Here is a 20,473-nt window from a genome sequence, read left to right as displayed (position 1 = left end):
AAATACGAAATTACATCATAAATATTCCCTTACCTTTGATCATCTTCATCAGAATGCAGTCCAAGGAATCCTAGTTCCACAATAAATTGTTATTTTGTTRGATAATGTCCATTACTTATGTCCAAGTAGCTACTTTTGCTAGCATGTGTAGTACACGTGTCCAAACAATCGCGCAGATGCAGGCAAACGTCGGACGAAAACTTKAAAAAGATATATTACAAGTCGAATAAACTGGTCAAAGTAAGTAGAGAATCAATCTTCAGGATGTTGTTATCATATATATCCAATAACGTTCCAACAGGAGCATTCTTTCATGTCTGTAGAAGTTATGGAACGCAAGGCGATATCATGAGGAAAGCGCGTGACCAGGAACTGGCAATCTGCCAGACCACTGACTAATTCCCCTCCCATCCGGCCCCACAACACAGTATAAACTTTATTCAACGTTCTACCGACTGTTGACATCTAGTGGAAGGCGTAGGAAGTTGCAAACAGATCCATATATTACAGGGAATTGAATAGGCGATGAGTTTAACATTGAGCAGTCTCAGAATTCTCACTTCCTGTTTGGATTCCTACTCATGTTTTTGCCTGCCATATGAGTTCTGTTATACTCACAGACATCATTCAAACAGTTTTAGAAACTTCAGAGTGTTGTCTATCCAATAGTAATAATAATATGCATATATTAGCATCTGGGACAGAGTAGGAGGCAGTTCACTATGGGCACGCAATTCATCCAAAAGTGAAAATGCTGCCCCCTATATCAAATAAGTTAATGGCTCACATCAACACCATTATCCKAGAAACCCTAGACCCACTCCAATTTGCATACCACCCAAACAGATGATMCAATCTCTATTGCACTCCACACTGCCCTTTCCCACCTGGACAAAAGGAACATTTATGTGAGAATGCTATTCATTGACTACAGCTCAGCGTTCAACACCATAGTACCCTCAAAGCTCATCACTAAGCTAAGGATCCTGGGACTAAACACCTCCCTCTGCAACTGGATCCTGGACTTCCTGACGGGCCGCCCCCAGGTGGTGAGGGTAGGTAGCAACACATCTGCCAAGCTGATCCTCAACACTGGAGCTCCCCAGGGGTGCGTGCTCAGTCCCCTCTTGTACTCCCTGTTCACCCACGACTGCATGGCCAGGCACGACTCCAACACCATCATTAAGTTTGCAGACGACACAACAGTGGTAGGCTTGATCACCGACAACGACGAGACAGCCTATAGGGAGGAGGTCAGAGACCTGGCCGGGTGGTGCCAGAATAACAACCTATCCCTCAACGTAACCAAGACTAAGGAGWCTAAGGAGATGACCAGGACTACAGGAAAAGGAGGACCGAGCACGCCCCCATTCTCATCAACAGGGCTATAGTGGAGCAGGTTGAGAGCTTCAAGTTCCTTGGTGTTCACATCAACAACAAACTAGAATGGTCCAAACACACCAAGACAGTTGTGAAGAGGGCACGACAAAGCCTATTCCCCCTCAGCCTATTCCCCCTCAAAYACCCCAGCCACCCCAGTCATAGACTGTTCTCTCTACTACCGCATGGCAAGCGGTACCGGAGTGCCAAGTCTAGGACAAAAAGGCTTCAACAGTTTTTACCCCCAAGCCATAAGACTCCTGGAACAGGTAATCAAATGGCTACCCGGACTATTTGCATTGTGTGCCCCCCCAACCCTTCTTTTAATGCTGCTGCTACTCTGTGTTTATCATATATGCATAGTCACTTTAACTATACATTCATGTACATACTACCTCAATTGGGCCGACCAACCAGTGCTCCCGCACATTGGCTAACCGGGCTATCTGRATTGTGTCCCGCCACCTACCACCCGCCAACCTCTCTTTTACGCTACTGCTACTCTCTGTTCATCATATAGGCATAGTCACTTTAACCATATCTACATGTACATACTACCTCAATCAGCATGACTAACCTGTGTCTGTATGTAGCCTCACGACTTTTATAGCCTTGCTACTGTATATAGCCTGTCTTTTTACTGTTGTTTAATTTTTTTACTTACCTATTGTTCACCTAATACCCTTTTTGCACTATTGGTTAAGAGCATTCCCACATGTTGTCTACCTGAAACATCCCAGGAAAATTCCTACTGATTCCAGCTACCCTTGATCACATTCAGTGCCAAGAAATCCCCAGGTCTTTGTAAATTTACAAACACTTTGTTTGAAAGCCTGTAAGTAAGCATTTCACTCTAAGGTCTACACCTGCTGTATTCGGCGCACGTGACAAATAAACTTTGATTTGATCAATGTGGTGCCTGTTGATTTATCATCGAATCACAGCCTACTTCAACTTCGCCAAACGGGTGATGATTTTAACAAAAGCGAATTCGTGAAAAAAAGCTGATTCGTTGCACAAATGTACCTAACCACAAACATCAATGCCTTTCTTAAAATCAACACAAAGAAGTATATCTTTTTTAAACCTGCATATTTTGTTAAAATAAATGCATGTTAGCAGACAATATTACCTATGGAAATTGTGTCCCTTCTCTTGCGTTCAGTGCGAGCAGAGTCAGGGAATATGCAACAGTTTGGGCAGCCTGGCTCGTTGACAACTGTGTGTCTTCCTAACAAAGACCGTAATTACATAGTTATGACATAACATTGAAGGTTGTGCAATGTAACAGCAATATTTAGACTTAGGGTTGCGACCCGTTCGCCAAAATACGGAATGGTTCCGTATTTCGCTGAAAGAATAAACGTTTTCTTTTCGAAATGATAGTTTCTGSATTTTACCATATTAAGGACAAAAGGCTCGTATTWCTGTGTGTTTATTAAAATTAAGTTAATGATTTGTTATTTGATAGAGCAGTCTGACTGAGCGATGTTAGGCAGCAGCAGGCTCGTAAGCATTCATTGAAACAACACTTTACTGCGTTTGCGAACAGCTCTTAGCAATGCTTGATCACAGCGCTGTTTATGACTTCAAGCCTATCAACTCCCGAGATTAGGCTAGCAATACTAAAGTGCCTATAAGAACATCCAATAGTCAAAGGTACATGAAATACAAATGGTACAGAGAGAAATAGTCGACACGTCATAATTCCTATAATAACTACAACCTAAAATTTCTTAATATGTTCTCATGTTCTGAGCAAGGAACTTAAACGTTAGCTTTTTTACATGGCATATATTGCACTTTTACTTTCTTCTCCAACACTGTTGTTTCATTATTTATTTGAGACTAAATATATGTTATTTATCTATTATATTAAGTTAAAATAAAATGATTCATTGTTCATTCAGTATTGTTGTAATTGTCATTATTACAAATATATATAAAAATCGTCCGATTAATCGGTATCGGCTTTTTTGGTCCTCTAATAATGGTTATTGGCGTTGAAAAATCATAATCGGTCGACCTCTCATGTAGACATGTTGAAACTGTTAATTACTGTTTACAAAACCATGTCCATACAGACTAGAACACTTTACGTCAGATGTCCACCAGATGCATATGCGTTTCTTGTGCCGGAAATCTAACCCGCATTTATTTACCGAACTTGATGCAAATGTGCTTCACTTTTCAACTTGCCTTCTTTTCTTGCCGTGGTATCGTGTTAGTATCGAGTATCGTGATGGTATTGAGTATTGTTTCGCTAAACCTGGTATCGGTAACACTACTTTGGTTCTTGAAAAGTCATGTTAGCCGATTTTGAAGTTCTACTGCTCCAATATAATTATTCAGCGATTTCATTTCTGATCAGTTTTTATGTAGCCGCCTTCATTTGTTTTCCGCCATTTCAATTGAAGGCTGTTGCGCTTGTTGCAGTCAAACCACATGCCGTTATAATGAGCTAGACAACATCTCAAATGGCGAGACTGACTAGCTACCACATGGACACACTTCGTTTGTGTCGGGAGCAGGCTGTTCATCTAGTCAGGCAATGCCCACATTATTCGGACATATTTTAGAATGCTCAGTTTGTCGCGCACGGCATTACGGTACCACTAGCAGCATGTTAGCCAAAGACTGTTGTACTAGCTGTCTAGTCTGTGTTTTATAAATGTGCAGTAAGTATTAAACACAGTTATATAAGGAATTGGCAACTCGTTCTCATTCTGAGAAATAAGGTAGGCCACTTGATTTCAACATCTGAACAAAGTGAACAGGCTTCCATGCTGTTTAAACAGTTGGAGATGAACAGAAGGGTGTGTTCATAACGATTCCACTGTTCAACCCTGTTAGCTAGCAAATAGATCCAAGTTGTCTAAACTTGAAATGTAAAGATTAACTGGCTAATCACTAGCACGTGGGCTTGAGAGATTGTTGATGAGACCGGTGTTAATTTTCTATAATGCCTGCTACAAGTTAGTCATTATTAGTAAATTTGCAATATGCATGGTTCTGCTTAAATTTGTAACAAAACGGGGTATTTTAAAAGACAGACTTGAAATCCAGATCAGAGATCATTGCCAAAAAGCAAGCGAAACTATTTTGATAAAATTATGTCATTGTTAGTGGGTCTTATGGTTGTGGAACCGAAACGCACAGAATCGTTTAAAACTGTAATGTATCGTTCCTGTATCATATCGGAGCCCTTGTATCTAGATACGCATTGAATCATCTTGAAAGGGAAAGATGCACATCCCTAGTTATCACAAGTAACCTCTCCTTACAACCCAGATTCCTAGCTCATTGCCTGAAGCATCTGTTCACACAGACACACAAAGCCAGTGTGAGGCAACGGCAATGAACAGCTCTCACAATCCTGAACCACAACACATCACACTGTATAAAGGCTGGAGTGTAAACCCATTTCATTCAGACATGAATAGAGTAGACATGGAAGGGGCTGAGGGAGAGAGATAGAGGATTTAGAACAGGGGGTGTGGAGAGAGGCAAGGGGTGGAGGGGAGGTGGGGGTAGGCTGCTGGACGCTGGTGTTCTCTGGCCCACACTGCTGGGTCTGTGTGAGCTGAATGGCACCCAGCAGGCAGTCCTGGCCCCCTACTTCCATCTGCCCCAGTTCTCCACCCACTACCCCATCCTTTGCTCCCTCCCTACACGACCAAGCAGGCAGGCAGAAAGAAGGCCACTAGGAGGGAGGAGAAGCAGAGAAACCCGGTTTTGCATTAAAATGGACAAGAAAAAGTAGGATTAGTTTTGCAAACGAAGCTTGCCCAATATAAATGCTCGTTTTTGTTGGCCATATCAAAACCTTTGCTCCTGTTTTTGAGTGTGAGTCAAGGCCCTGAACCGCGTAAGTCCACAACCTACACAAACACACTAGATATAACCTAATGCCCCCAAGGGCAACAGTCCTATCAAGAAGAGGATTCGATAAACTGTGTCAGATGACAAGAGAACATTTTCATTTCATGTGAAAAACAACCTTGCACTAGAAAGCAACTTCCCATTTGCTGCCACAATCAGCTCATTTTCACACAGTGTGCAAGTTGGTTCAGCTCTGAAAAGGCACATAAGATGTATTTCAAGCCATACATCTGATAAGAGACCCAAATTGGATTTTGCAGCTTCTCAGTAATAACAGTGTGAGATCTTCGGGGGCGATTGCTGCAGCCCGCTTCGCAGTGTGGATTTGGGTGTCATGGCTGTGTAAACAATTACTCCATGGACTAAAAACATGGGAAGGAGAAGGGTGTCTAATGCAAGACCCCGTCCAGATCAGATATATCGCCTCAGAAATTAGCAGTGCAAGAAAAATGACTGGGATGCTTTGGTGACATCGACACTAAAACGTCATGCCTTTGCTGGGCCTCCGTGGTTTCAGTTCATTGCCTCTACTTTAACTATTGTTTAGATACACACGGCGAGGCGTGGCTTAACGTGACAACGTCCACAAGTAGGGTACAGTCGTAGGGTGCTCCCATTACTCCCATATAATTATCCTAACTTTGGCCTAATCCTAAACAAATTACTGACACTTTTGTCATTTCAATCAACTTTTTTATTAACATACTTGGCTATCACAACAACGAATGATTTGTATGATACTTATTCTGCCATTCTAATTTGTTACCCAACCTGCTAAAACTGACAATAAAGCTAGTAAAACTGTCGCATTATACTTACTTCACTGTTTGTTTACCCATAGCTTTTTCGCCGGTTAGCTGACTGGCTAGCGAGAGAAGTTAATATCGATCGAATTRACTAGTCTTAGATATGTCGCGCAACTACTTCCAGTCTTRGCCTGCCCTTGAATGCTCTAGGTATTTAGAAAAACTTATTCTTGTTGGCTTGCCTATATGTCCATTCAACTTCCCGGAGAACAGCTGGTGAGACAACCCTACCAATGGCCCAAAGTAGCCTATGGTGATATCTACACCTACTTGGTGGAATCTCTAGGTTTGCATAAATATCCACATGCAGAGGAATATTATACAGTTGAAGTCTGAAGTTTACATACACTTAGGTTGGAGTCATTAAAACTCGTTTTTCAACCACTCCACAAATTTCTTGTTAACACACTATAGTTTTGACAAGTCAGTTAGGACATCTACTTTGTGCATGACACAAGTAAGTTTTCCAACAATTGGTTATAGACAGATTATTTCACTTATAATTCACTGTATCACAATTCRATTGGGTCAGAAGTTTACATACAGTAAGTTGACTGTGCCTTTAAACAGCTTGGAAAATTCCAGAAAATGATGTTATGGCTTTAGAAGCTTCTGATAGGCTAATTGACATCATTTGAGTCAATTGGAAGTGTACCTGTGGATGTATTTCAAGGCCTACCTTCAAATGAAGTGCCTCTTTGCTTGACATCATGGGAAAATCCAAAGAAATCAGCCAATTTCCAAATGCCTTAAGGTGCCCCGTTCATCTGTAGAAACAATAGTATGCAAGTTTAAACACCATGGGACCACGCAGCCGTCATAGAACGCAGTCTCCTTCCTGAGCGGTGTCTCCTAGAGATGAACGTACTTTGGTGCGAAAAGTGCATTTCAAACCCAGAACAACAGCAAAGGACCTTGTGAAGATGCTGGAGGAAACGGGTACAAAAGTATCTATATCCACAGTAAAACGAGTATTATATCGACATAACCTGAAAGGCCGCTAAGCAAGGAAGAAGCCACTGCTCCAAAACCGCCATAAAAAAGCCAGACTATGGTTTGCAACTGCACATGGGGAGAAAGATCGTTCTTTTCGGAGAAATGTCCTCTGGTCTGATGAAACAAAAATAGAACTGTTTGGCCATAATGACCATCATTATGTTTGGAGGAAAAAGGGGGAGGCTTGCAAGCAGCATCATGTTGTGGGGGTGCTTTGCTGCAGGAGGGACTGGTGCACTTCACAAAATAGATGGCTTCATGAGGTAGGAAAATTATGTGTATATATTGAAGCAACATCTCAAGACATCAGTCAGGAAGTTAAAGCTTGTTCGCAAAATGGGTCTTCCAAATGGACAATGAGCCCAAGCATACTTCCAAAGTTGTGGCAAAATGGCTTAAGGCCTACAAAGTCAAGGTATTGGTGTGGCCAACACAACGCCCTGACCTCAATCCTATAGAAAAGTTGTGGGCAGAACTGAAAAAGCACGTGCGAGCAAGGATGCCTACAAACCTGACAAGTTACACCAGCTCTGTCAGGAGGAATGGGCCAAAATTCACCCAACTTATTGTGGGAGGCTTGTGGAAGGCTACCCAAAACGTTTGACCCAAGTTAAACAATTTAAAGACAATGCTACCAAATTCTAATTGAGTGTATGTATATTTCTGACACACTAGGAATTTGATGAAAMAAATAAAAGCTGAAATAAATAATTCTCTCTATTATTCTGACATTTCACATTCTTAAAATAAAGTGGTGATCCTAACTGACCTAAGACAGGGAATTTATACTGGATTTATAATGTATACCGAATTTATACATATGATTTATACAAATCCACTTTTTATAGGATTACATGTCAGGAATTGAAAAACTGAGTTTAAATGTATTTGGCTAAGGTGTATGTAAACTTCTGACTTCAACTGTAGCTGTTATTTGAACAGACACAGCTTACTAGTTCTTCCTACAAGCTAACTTTTTATGCAATACGCATAGCTAGTTAGATACTACTGGTGGTGAAGTGCTTCGAACACACAAATGTATCGAGTAACCGGAGCTCACAGCTATGACTGTACCCTACTCGGGGGCGTGGTCACGTTAACCCATGTCTCGCTGTGTGTATCTATCGTTGCTTCCCCTTGTACAGTTTCTGCACATAATTCCTAAATTTGCATTGCTATCCAACACAAACGCACAAACGCTAGCTAGCAGGCAGCTGTTTAAGACTTCGCTGTGTCATATGAGAGACTGCCGACTCTCAAAATGTCAACCCCCCTCGGAGGCCATGTCTAGACTTGACAGTTCATGCAGCTTTAGTATTCTGATCATATACAATACCAGTTACAAATTTGGACACACCTACTCATTCAAGGGTTTTTCTTTATTTTCACTATTTTCTACATTGTAGAATAARAMTGAAGACATCAAAACTATGAAATAGCACATATGGAATCATGTAGTAACCAAAAAAAGTGTTAAACAAATCCCTATTTTCTATTTGAGATTCTTCAAAGTAGCCAKCCTATGTCTTGATGACAGCTTTGCACACTCTTGGCATTCTCTCAACCAGCGTCATGAGGTAGTCACCTGGAATGTATTTCAATTAACAGGTGTGCCTTGTTAACTTCTTATGGCTGCAGGGGCAGTATTGAGTAGCTTGGATGAAAGGTGCACAGAGGTGCCCAGAGTAAACGACCTGCTCAGTCATAGTTGCTAATATATGCATATTATTATTAGTATTAGATAGAAAACACTCTGAAGTTTCTAAAACTGTTTGAATTATGTCTGTGAGTATAACAGAACTTATATGGCAGGCAAAACCTGAGAAGTTCCACTTCCTGTTTGAATTTTTTCTGAGCTGGCAGATTTTCAACCAAGCTCTCATCGAAATTACAGCGAGATATTGATGAGTTTTCACTTTCTACGGCTTCCACTAGATGTCAACAGTCAATAGAACTTTGTCTGATGACTAATGTGAAGGGGGGCCGAAGGAGACAGGAATTAGTCACCACTGCCACGAGCTGACCATGCTTTGACCACGCGTGTTCACGTGAGAGGCAGCTCCATTTCATCGCTCAACTGAAGTCAATCTAATTCTCCGGTTGGAACGTTATTCAAGATGTATGTTAACAACATTCTAAAGATTGATTCAGTACATCGTTTGACATGTTTCTACTGACTGTTATGGAACTTTTGGACATTTCGTCACGTTATAGTGGACGCGCTTTGTGACTTTGGAATTGTTTACCACACCAAACGCGCTAACCAAAGTAGCTAAGTGGACATAAATAACGGACATTATCGAACAAATCAAGCCTTTATTGTGGACCTGGGATTCCTAGGACTGCATTCTGATGAAGTTTATCAAAAMAAACATTTATCATGTATTTTCTGGTTTCTGTTTACTCCAACATGGCGGCTAATTTGGCTATTGTTCTGAGCGCCGTCTCAGATTATTGCATGATTTGCTTTTTCCGTAAAAAAAAAATGAAATCTGACACAGCGGTTGCATTAAGGAGAGGTATATCTATAATTCCATGTGTATAACTTGTATTATCATCTACATTTATGATGAGTATTTCTGTTGAAACGATGTGGCTATGCAAAGTCACTTGATGTTTTTGCCACTAGTGAATCTAGTCGCCTCAATGTAAACTCAGATGTTTTGATATAAATATGAACTTTATCAAACAAAACATGCATGTATTGTGTAACCTGAAGTCCTKTGAGTGTCATCTGATGAAGATCATCAAAGGTTAGTGATTAATTTTATCTCTATTTCTGCTTTTTGTGACTGCTATATTTCGCTGAAAAAATGGCTGTGCTTATTGTGGTTTGGTGGTGACCTAACATAATCGTTTGTAGTGCTTTCGCTGAAAAGCATATTTGAAATCGGACACTTTGGTGGGATTAACAACAAGATTACCTTTAAAATGATATAAGACACATGTATGTTTGAGGAATATTAATTATGAGATTTCTGTTGTTTAAATTTGCGRGCTGCACTTTCACTGGCTGTTGTCATATCGATCCCGTTAGCGGGAAGCAGCCATAAGAAGTTAAAAGTTAATTTCTYGAATTTCAAATAAAATACAATTTAATTGGTCACATACACATATTTAGCAGATGTTATTGCGGGTGTAGCGAAATGCTTGTGTTCCTAGCTCCAACAGTGCAGTAATATGTAACAAATCACAACAATACACACAAATCTAAAAGTAATGGAATTAAGAAATATAGAAAATATTAGGAAGAGCAATGTCGGAGTGGCATTGACTAAAATAAAGCAGAACAGAATACAGTATATACATATGAAATTAGTAAAGCAGTATGTAAACATTATTAAAGTGACCAGTGATTCCATGTCTATGTATATAATGCAGCAGCCTGTAAGGTGTAGGGTTGAGTAACCGGGTGGGAGCCGGCTAGTGATGGCTATTTAACAGTCTGATGGCCTTGAGAAAGAAGCTGTTTTTCAGTCTCTCGGTCCCAGCTTTGATGCACCTGTACTGACCTCGCCTTCTGGATGACAGCAGGTCAGGTGAACAGGCCGTGGCTTAGGTGGTTGGTCCTTGATGATCTTTTAGGCCTTCCTGTGACATCGGGTGCTGTAGGTGTCCTGGAGGGAAGGCATTGCGGGCGGTACAGTTGCCGTACCAGGTGGTGATACAGCCCGACAGTATGCTTTCAATTGTACATCTGTATAAGTTTGTGAGGTCTTAGGGGCCAAGCCAAATTTCTTCGGCCTTCTTCGGTGTCTAAACTGAGGAGAAATCCACACACAATGCTTCCCTGACCACCTCCTGAAGTGGTCAGCCAGACCTGAACACAATCAGACCACAAAGCGACTTCTGTGCATCTAGACCAGTCTTTTCAATGCAAACTTCATGAAAGCAGAAATCACATGTAACTGTCAAGTGTAGACAGTACCAGAGGAACACAGACACCAGCAAAGAGACGGCCCACAGTTGTCATGGGAACCGCAGCCAAATAGACACACAAACTCTCCGAGCAAAGCACATTCACACTGAACAACATGACCAGAAGAATAAATACAAAGTGTCACCCGGAGAAGTGCATAGACCTGCATTTTCTCTCAGGGATGGGACCGGCAAACAGTGTTACATTTATGATTTGTGTGAGATAAAGGGCTGATAATTCTATTCAAGGTAACAATAATTAATACATCTAGGCCATCTCCCAGGGGCTGCTGGGGACACAGCACATGGGCCATCTGAATGGGAGGGGACTGCTGGCCTGGGCTCTGTTGTGGTGAATTGAGCACAAGCTCTATGTCAACTGCAACTCCCACAGTTCTCATTGGCAGACTACTCTTCCACCCACTCACACAGACTACTAAGATCTGCTCTGCAGAGAACCACAGGTAAGGAGAGATGACATTCAGTTCCCAGAGAGAGAAAGATTAGAGAGAGAAAAAGGAATGTCAGTTCTCATAGTTATAGGCTTTCTGATTCTCCTTCTGCCCATGCTTTATTCTACAGACTGTAGCCTCACAAACAAACACATAAAACCTTTCAATGCTCGCTTTTACGGACTGCCGAGGTCCCAGGTGAGGTGAGYCATCTACAGACCCTAAGCAAAATAGATCCACACTCAGTAAACAATTTCTATAGCAACGACACCAGTCATCTCCAAGTTGCAGGAGGTTATTTGGAGCACCTCACACACAAGGGCTTTTCAACCTAATGATTACATTCCGATTAATTGCTGTAGGGCTGAAACAGAGAATTATAGAGAGAGAGAGAGAGCTTTTTCCCTCTGCTACACATGGATATCCATGGAAACCAACTGATTTAGGCTTGATTTATGCCTCTAACAGCTGGGGGGGAAGGACCAACAAGACTGGTCTCCCAAACCGTAGAAAACACATTATTGTACATGCCTGACTGACCACCACCAACACACACACAGGAAAGCATACAGCGCAGCTTGACAATGCTCGATCAGTTGCACATTATAGAACCACTCCAGAAGAACAATGCGGTAAATACCAACGAGATGATGCTAACGCCTCTTTATTCTGCCTCTCCCATTTCAGAAACAAATATTAACTGTTGCTCCCTGGTCCTGGTCATGAACAAAACGAGAGTGGAGACAGAAGAGGAAGAGTGCAGAGGGGAGTGATAGAGGAGATGGATCTGCTTTTCTAAAAAGGAATCAGATGTAATTCAGTCCTTTCTATATATTTTGTTCTCAGACTATTCGCCAATGCACAGACCTGTCTCTCTCCGTTATCGTTCGCCCCCCAGTGTACCCAGTCTCCCCGAGCCACATCCCCCCCCCCCCATTATACAGTCCTATCTGCCACAGGAAATTAAACTTCCATGTTTGGGCCTCGCAAGAAAGCAGGCCTCTACTCTAGGGCCGGGATGATACTGTACAGTTAGTATCGTGCCAAGGAAACAATGAGCAGATTTAACTTATTTAAGAAAACAGCCCTAATGTTGGACATAAACATCATTGTTGTCATCCAGAGACAATGTTTTTCCCAAGCTAAAGCACACCATATTTTACATTCAGCAGGTTTGTAAAGGTCCAAAGACTTTGGTCTGCTGTGTGCTTTAAAATTTTGACATGAACAAAAAAAAAATTGCGATACGGGTGGAATTAAAATAATTGAAATGGATGTCGGTCAATTAGTTGCTTGAAAACCGAAAAACAACAGACATTCCCCGTTAATCGCACAGCACTAATGGAAAAACACATGCTTAATCACACAAACAGAATTTCCACCTGCTGATAGACACACACAACTGAAAAGTTGAAAGGAATAGGAGAGTGACAGCGCAGGGACTGAACATCAGACACACAATCTGGGGAGAATGAAGCCATTTCCAAAGCAGATTGTACTTGAAGAGTTCTGAAGTAGAGAACTAGAAACTAAATGGGTTGGGGCTGTTCAAATACCCTACAGGATGCAGGCCGCTATGGCTGTATACCGTAGCCAACAAAGCCTAGTCCGGCAGAGGGAGAGATAACGTCAGGCAGTGCCGCAGACTCCAGCCCGGCCCGCCATACAATGGGCCCTATCTTTCATGTCCTCATTAAGATAGCGCTCCAGCAATTAAACTCTCAACTTTCATGTGAGCGCCTGAGAAAGAGGGGAGGGAAAGGAGGGTGAGAAAAATGTGGGAGAAAATCATTTTGGTAAAGAATAGAAAATTGGGGTCGGACTGATCGAAAGCGGGATTGAAAGTTAGTTTTCCAAGTTTCGAGGGAGGTGAAAATGACTACATGGAGCAATAGAGGAGAGGGTACCAACTGGAGAAGATTGCGGAGGCAAAAATAAATATAAGAGAAATACATTTCCCACGAGTCGAAGTGTGTTGGTTCCAAATGGCATCTCGTTACTTTGCTCTCTGGGCGGCAGGGATTCTATTAACACAACAGTTGACTGAGACACAGAGGAGAGCAAGACTGGGAGAGAACAGCAGGGATAGGAGAGACACAGAGCATTCCAGGTTGAACAGGGGAGAGAGATGAATTGACAACAAAAAAAGAAGGGAGAGAGCAGGCTTGGGCGATATACCGTTTATACCGTATACCGGGGTATTTCGAAATACCAACGGTATGATTTTCAATATCCCCTTGCTGGGGCTGCGGGTGTGTGTGCTAAGCCATTGCTTATAAACTATAGGTTAAGTATAACTATAAGAAACCTAAGATGTGTCAAATTAATAATATCCAGCTCAGGGCTACAGATATGCATTTGGTTTGCTAACTTGCTAGCTGAGTGGCTAGATGTCAAGATCAAGCGTCTTGGTTACAGCAGAGACATTCAATATTCTCCTGGATGAAGATTCCTGTTGCCTAAACTGTTTTGTGCGTCAAACATTTTTGTAAATTATTATTATCATCATCATCATCTTTCGATAATACCGTATACCCCGGGATGGTATAGAAACGGTATGAACTTATGAAAATCTGGATACAGCTCAACTCTAGGAGAGAGCTGTGCTGACTGAGCTTGAGTGGGGTTAAAAGTAAAAGAGAAAAAGGGGGCACCACACAAGCTAAAAGGCCGCACCCCTTTTCTTTGTTTAATATTATTAGCCTCCTCAGTAATCCTGGTCTATCGACATGCCTTGACACATCAATGGCTGATCAGATCACTCGCTGTCCAAATCTGGAGGAAATGGCAGTGAATCGTCTGACACGACTGGGTATTGGCAGAAGAGGAGCTCACATCACACAGAAAGGGACGGCTGAAATCAATCACACTCCCTAACCCAGTGTGTGTCTGTCTACAGCGTTAAGGAATTCAAACACCATCACAAATATGGATTCCTAATACACAAGATAAACCAAGCAGACAATCATGCAACTGTAGGCCCTTGCTCTCCAGTGTGGTTAATCTGTTTATTAGCTCCAGCAGATTAATCACAGCTGGCTGAGAGGCCCACAATGACATCATGATTTAACTCTTAGACAACAAACACATAGCTATGACATACAATGCAATGCCTGGAGAAACACATTGTATGTTCCTGCCTTTGAACTGGAGAAAAGCACTGTGGTGAGTATGTAGATATGTAGATTATATCTCTGGCCTATTTGAATTCTATTTTATTTCACACATGCATACAGACAGTGCATTCAGAAAGTATTCAGACCCCTTTGACTTTTTCCACATTTTGTTACGTTACAGCCTTATTCTAAAATGGATTAAATACCTTTTTCCCCTCATCAACCTACACACAATACCCCATAATGACAATGCAAAAACAGGTTTTTATAAATGTTTGCAAATGTATTCAAAATAAAAAACAAATACCTTATTTACATAAGCATTCAGACCCTTTGCTATGAGACTCGAAATTGAGCTCAGGTGCATCCTGTTCCCATTGATCATCGTTGAGATGTTTATACAACTTGGAGTCCATCTGTGGTAAATTCAATTAATTGAACATGATTTGGAAAGTCACACACCTGTCTATATAAAAGGTCCCACACTTGATAGTGCATGTCAGAGCAAAAACCAAGCCATGAGGTGAAAGGAATTGTCTGTAGAGCTCCGAGACAGGATTGTGTCGAGGCACAGATCTGGAAAAGGGTAACAAAACATTTCTGCAGCATTGACAGCCCCCAAGAACACAGTGGCCTCCATCATTCTTAAATGGAAGAAGTTTGGAACAACCTAGAGCTGGCCACTCGGCCAAACTGAGCATTCGTGGGAGAAGGGCCTTAGTTTGGGAGGACACCAAGAACCCGATGATKACTCTGACAGAGCTCCAGAGTTCCTCTGTGGAGATGGAAGAACCTTCCAGAAGGACAACCATCTCTGCAACACTCCACCAATCAGGCCTTCATGATCGAGTAGCCAGACAGAAGCCACTCCTGTGCCAAGCTTGTAGCGTCATACCCAAGAAGACACGAGGCTGTAAACGCTGCCAAAGGTGCTTCAACAAAGTACTGAGTAAAGCGTCTGAATACTTATGTAAATGTGATATTTACATTTTTCACAAATTTCAACAAACCTGTTTTTGCGTTGTCATTATGGGGTATTGTATATAGATTGATGAGGGAAAAAATAAGGCTATAACGTAACAAAATGTGGGGGAAAAATCAAGGGGTCTGAATACTTTCCGAATGCACTGTGTACACTAGTGATGTGTGGGGGGGAAATAGATAGTTACACACACGGTCTAACTGACGCTTGGACGTTGGGAGAGAGAGAGAGTGCTTTTCCAACCTCCACAAAGACGGAGGCATTGGCGTGAAATCCACTCCATGAGATCTGAATTTTAATTTTAGTTTTCTTCCTGGGCTGTTCTCTTTAATGAGCAGTCAACAATAAAAAACTGACAATGAATTTTCCAACTGTGCACAGTAAGTAAAATAAAAGTCCTTAGGGAGGAGAAAAGCAGCAGAAAAAACACAGCTGAGCTTCTGCCAAGTACTCAAAATTATGTGATTTTCACAGCTGAGAGGGAGAGCGGGGAGAGATGGAGACCGGCATCAGCAGCGCCAGGCCCATGAGATGTCAGCACAAACAAGTGACACACACCCAGGCTTCCCAATACTGATACACAGGCAGAGGGTTACCCAACTGGGCCTCACATAGGCCTGCAAACAAACTACAAAAATAAGTGAGACTGTGGCCTCAAGTACACCCCCTCAACACCAACCAAGCAAACAGGAGTCTCCCAAAAAAWATATATATATATTGTATATAATATACAGGCCTAGACAGCAACAGCTTACTTCTCCAACTTTTTAGTCCACCAGCCACTGTGGCAGGTAAATGAAAAAAAATATATACCAGCCGCTCACTTCTTAAAAAGGCTAAATATTTTCCCCTAATAATTAAAATAAAAAAATAGAAAATAATTACCATGCTTTATAATGTTTCTAAAACAAGAAATGTATTAGCAAGAAGTAATGTGGTATATTGCTAAATTTCATTTAGAGCGCAGACTAACATTGAAAAACAGTAAATAGCCCAGAAACACTTTGTCGACTTGAGTAAATTATACCAACTTTTATGCCTGCATCCAGCGCCTCCTAAAATMAATCTATCAGCACAAGGGGTGTGAACGTTTCAACAAAAATTGGGATCGTTAGCGTAAAAAAAAATCCCTAATCGAAAAACATTGGTTTAAGTTTTATTCCCTCAAAATTAAAATCTAAGTGCAGTAATCACAAAACTACCACTAACAGTCCCTGATCATCGTTATCATCATAAAGGGAAAAATAACAATTCAACAAATACCTAACGTAACAATGCAGTAACGTTAGCAGGAGGGAAAAAAGGCAATTTTCTCTCCAGTTGATTAACCGGAGCTGTAAAAACGAGGGAAAGAGAAGCAGAACAGCAGTTCAAGCAGGCAGCGGGAGAGGGGCTATGCGGTGTGCGTCTGTGAGTGACGAGGGGAGCAGGGAGGGGGAGAGAAATAGCAACCAAGTCGACTCACACTGGTAGACTAACTTATTGCTAGTTATTTATCATCTCATCTGATTACATAGTACCTGTCTTGACTGCATCAAACCGAAAGTATCTAGTTAAGCTAGGTTTGTTCCACCTTAAAAAAGCACAAGAAATAGGATTGACACCCACCATCTCAGATTGTTCTGAAATCATCTCTATAGTTAGCTTTCCTGAAACATTTTGTTGAAATATAATTTGATCTCTGAGAAATTAAGCTAATTCATTGCACCCAAATTGGCCATTTTAAATTATAAGATTCAAATAATTCAATAAATATAGTACTCAACTTCCGATTTGGACCAAACTTCTTCCTTCCAATGAGTAAGACATGAGGAATCCCCCCAAAAAATGTAAACGCCACCCACGGACCCCCCCGACGATCCCTCAAATGTTTTTCCGGCACTGAGCAAATTTCAGATCTGCTGAGCGCAAGATTCTGTGCAACTTCTGGTGAGCGTTTGCTGTGAACACTGAGGCTGTACCCTCTATGTTACAGTTATAACAGTGGCCAAGTAGGCTACTGTGGCTATTTGATGATAATGTAGGTCTACAGAGTGGCCTACCAACAAAAACAATGGAGAAAATGCATCCCATACCATTTTAACATGGAAATAGCTTTTCTATCATTCAGCCTACAGTAGCAGCCAATGTGTGGTGTTCAATGTAGGCCTACATTCTATTGGATTTAGGAGGGAAAAAACCATGCAGGGCTTGACATTAACCTGTTTATCCACTTGTCCTTCCGACCAGGAGGTGACTGAAAATGTTATGTTGTTTGATGCAAGAAACTACTTTACAAAATATAATTAATAAATTATTCCCATACCAATTTTGCTATCCTCTGCCTATTGGTTACTTAGCTTATTCAAGCCTGTCTCAAAATACAACACTGCCCCAAAATACCCAGTGCATTCGGAAAGTATTCAGAATCCTTGACTTTTTCCACATTATTACGTTACAGCCTTATTCTAAAATTGAAAAAGAAAAAAGAAATCATCACACAATACCCCATAATGACAAAGCTAAAACAGGGTTGTAGAAATGTTTAAAAATTGTAAATACCTTATTTACAGAGGTATTCAGACCCTCAGATGCATACTGTTTCCATTGATCATCCTTGATGTTTCTACAACTTGATTGGAGTCCACCTGTGGTAAATTCAATTGATTGAACATGATTTGGAAAGACACATACCTGTCTATATAAGGTCCCACAGTTGACAATGCATGTCAGAGCAAAAACCATGAGGTCGAAGGAATTATCCGTAGAGCTCCGTGACAGGATAGTGTCGAGGCACAGATCTGGAGAAGGGTACAAAAAAATGTCTGCAGCATTGAAGGTCCCCAAGAACACAGTGGCCTTAAATGGAAGACGTTTGGAACCACCAAGAGTCTTCCTAGAGCTGGCCAACGGCCAAACTGAGCAATAGGGGGAAAAGGGGCTTAGTCATGGAGGTGACCAAGAACCCGATGGTCACTCGGACAGAGCTCCAGAGTTCCTCTGTGGAGTTGGGAGAACCTTCCAGAAGGAAAACTATCTCCACAGCACTCCACCAATCAGTCCTGTATGGCAGAGTGGCCAGCCGGAAGCCACTCTTCAGTAAAAGCCACATGAAAGCCTGCTTGGAGTTTGGCAAAAGGCATCTAAAGACTCACAGCCCATGAGAAACAAGATTCTCTAGTTTGATGAAACCAAGATTGAAATCTTTGTCTTGAATGCCAAGCGTCGCGTCTGGAGGAAACCTAGCACCATCCTTACGGTGAAGCATGGTGGTGGCAGCATCATGCCGTGGGGAATGTTTTTCAGCTGCAGGGACTGGGATACTATCCAGGATCGAGGGAAAGATGAACGGAGCAAAGTACAGAGAGAACCTTGATGAAAACCTGCTCCAGGGCGCTCAGGACCTCAGGCTGGTGTAAAGGTTCACCTTCTAATAGGACAACAACCCTAAGCACAAGTCTCTGAATGTCCTTGAGTGGCCCAGCCAGAGCCCAGACTTGAACCCGATTGAACATCTCTGGAGAGACCTGAAAATAGCTGTGCAGCGACACTCCCCACCCCACCTTATAGAGCTTGAGAGGATCTGCAGAGAAGAATGGGAGAAACTCCCCAAATGCAGGTGTGTGAAGCTTGTAGGGTCATACCCAAGAAGACTCGAGGCTGTAATCGCTGCCAAAGGTGCTTCAACAAAGTACTGAGTAAAGGGTCTAAATACTTATGTAAATGTTTCATTTAAAAATATACATTTGCAAAAATGTCTTAAAACCTGTTTTTGCTTTGTCATTATGGGGTATTGTGTGTCGATTGATGAAGGGGAAAAAATAATTTAATCCATTTTAGAATAGGGCTGTAATGTAACAAAATGTGGAAAAAGTCAAGGGGTCGAAATACTTTCCGAATACACTAACACAGCCTCCTGCAGAAAATAAATTATTTACCTAACTTGCTTTTCAAAGATGGCTAGAAATGCACACGTTTTGTGCTCTTGTAGGAAGCAACCAATCCCAAATTGTTGACTAGAAATGAGCTATAACTGGGCTAATAACTCACTTACTAGCAAAGAACATGAACAAATGTACACACCTTGGCTATATGCAGCATTTACTTTGATCTCAAAACAAGCGCATCTACTCGCAACCACTCATGCTGTAAACACAGTCCAGTACAAAGTGAATAGCACAGATCCATATATGGCAATTGTCTATTTGCATATAGGGATACTGCAGCTCTGATTGGTTATTGCGAACCGGTTTGTGTAGAGTATGGGCCTGAGTCGTGCCTGTCAATGCAATAGAATTCTACTCCAATGCCCTCTGCCTACAAGAAAATCTCTTGCATAGTTAGTTTTGTTATGTGGCATTGAAAGTGGCTAATATTGCATTGACAATTCGCACAGTAGAGGGAAACGTTGATAGTGTTAACTAAAGGGGGAAAACTAGAAAGTTGAGTCAAGTTCAATCTCGTGCCACTAGATGCCACTGCTCCTGCTAGCCCGCCACAATTTTATCCATTTTGCTGGTCTCCTGTGTTTATTAAATAGAACAAAACATTTCCTTTGCAACTTTGGGTACAAAACCAATAGATTTGGCTCATGATTAAAATAAATTGTGGCCATCCTCACAATTCAAGCCAGTCCTCCATGAAAGAAAATCAGTTTGTCAAACAGAGAACTGATACTGAACACTGAGTGTACAAAACATTAACAATATTATGCCCTCAGAACAGCCTCAATTCGCCTGGGCATTGACTCTACAAGGTGTCAAAAGCGTTCCACAGGGATGCTGGACCAAGTTGACTGCAATGCTTCCCACAGTTGTGCCAAGTTGGCTGYATGTCCTTTGGGTGGTGGACCATTCTTGATACACACGGGAAACAGCATTGCAGTTCTTGACACAAAATGGTGCACCTGGCACCTACTACCATACCCCTTTCAAAGGCACTTAAATCTTTCGTCTTGCCCAT

The 20,473-nt window shown here is 41.7% G+C and overlaps 1 protein-coding gene across 6 annotated transcripts in view; it reads right to left on the bottom strand.

Annotated features, from left to right (window-relative positions):
- Positions 1-20,473, bottom strand: part of LOC111977593 (bifunctional heparan sulfate N-deacetylase/N-sulfotransferase 2) — a 218,920-nt gene that overhangs the window by 133,819 nt on the left and 64,628 nt on the right. For 2 of the 6 annotated variants that reach the window (XM_070448492.1, XM_070448495.1), the window contains exon 2: positions 6,748-6,835. The exons of the other annotated variants lie outside the window; for them this stretch is intronic. The gene's annotated coding sequence lies outside the window, so the exon portion shown is untranslated. The remainder of the gene's footprint in view (positions 1-6,747; positions 6,836-20,473) is intronic. 6 annotated transcript variants of the gene reach the window in all.

The sequence above is a fragment of the Salvelinus sp. IW2-2015 genome, linkage group LG18, assembly GCF_002910315.2.
Source record: "Salvelinus sp. IW2-2015 linkage group LG18, ASM291031v2, whole genome shotgun sequence".
In the NCBI taxonomy this organism is placed as follows: domain Eukaryota; kingdom Metazoa; phylum Chordata; class Actinopteri; order Salmoniformes; family Salmonidae; genus Salvelinus; species Salvelinus sp. IW2-2015.
Note: the sequence above shows the minus strand (reverse complement) of the source record. Positions and strands in the feature narration are given on the sequence as shown.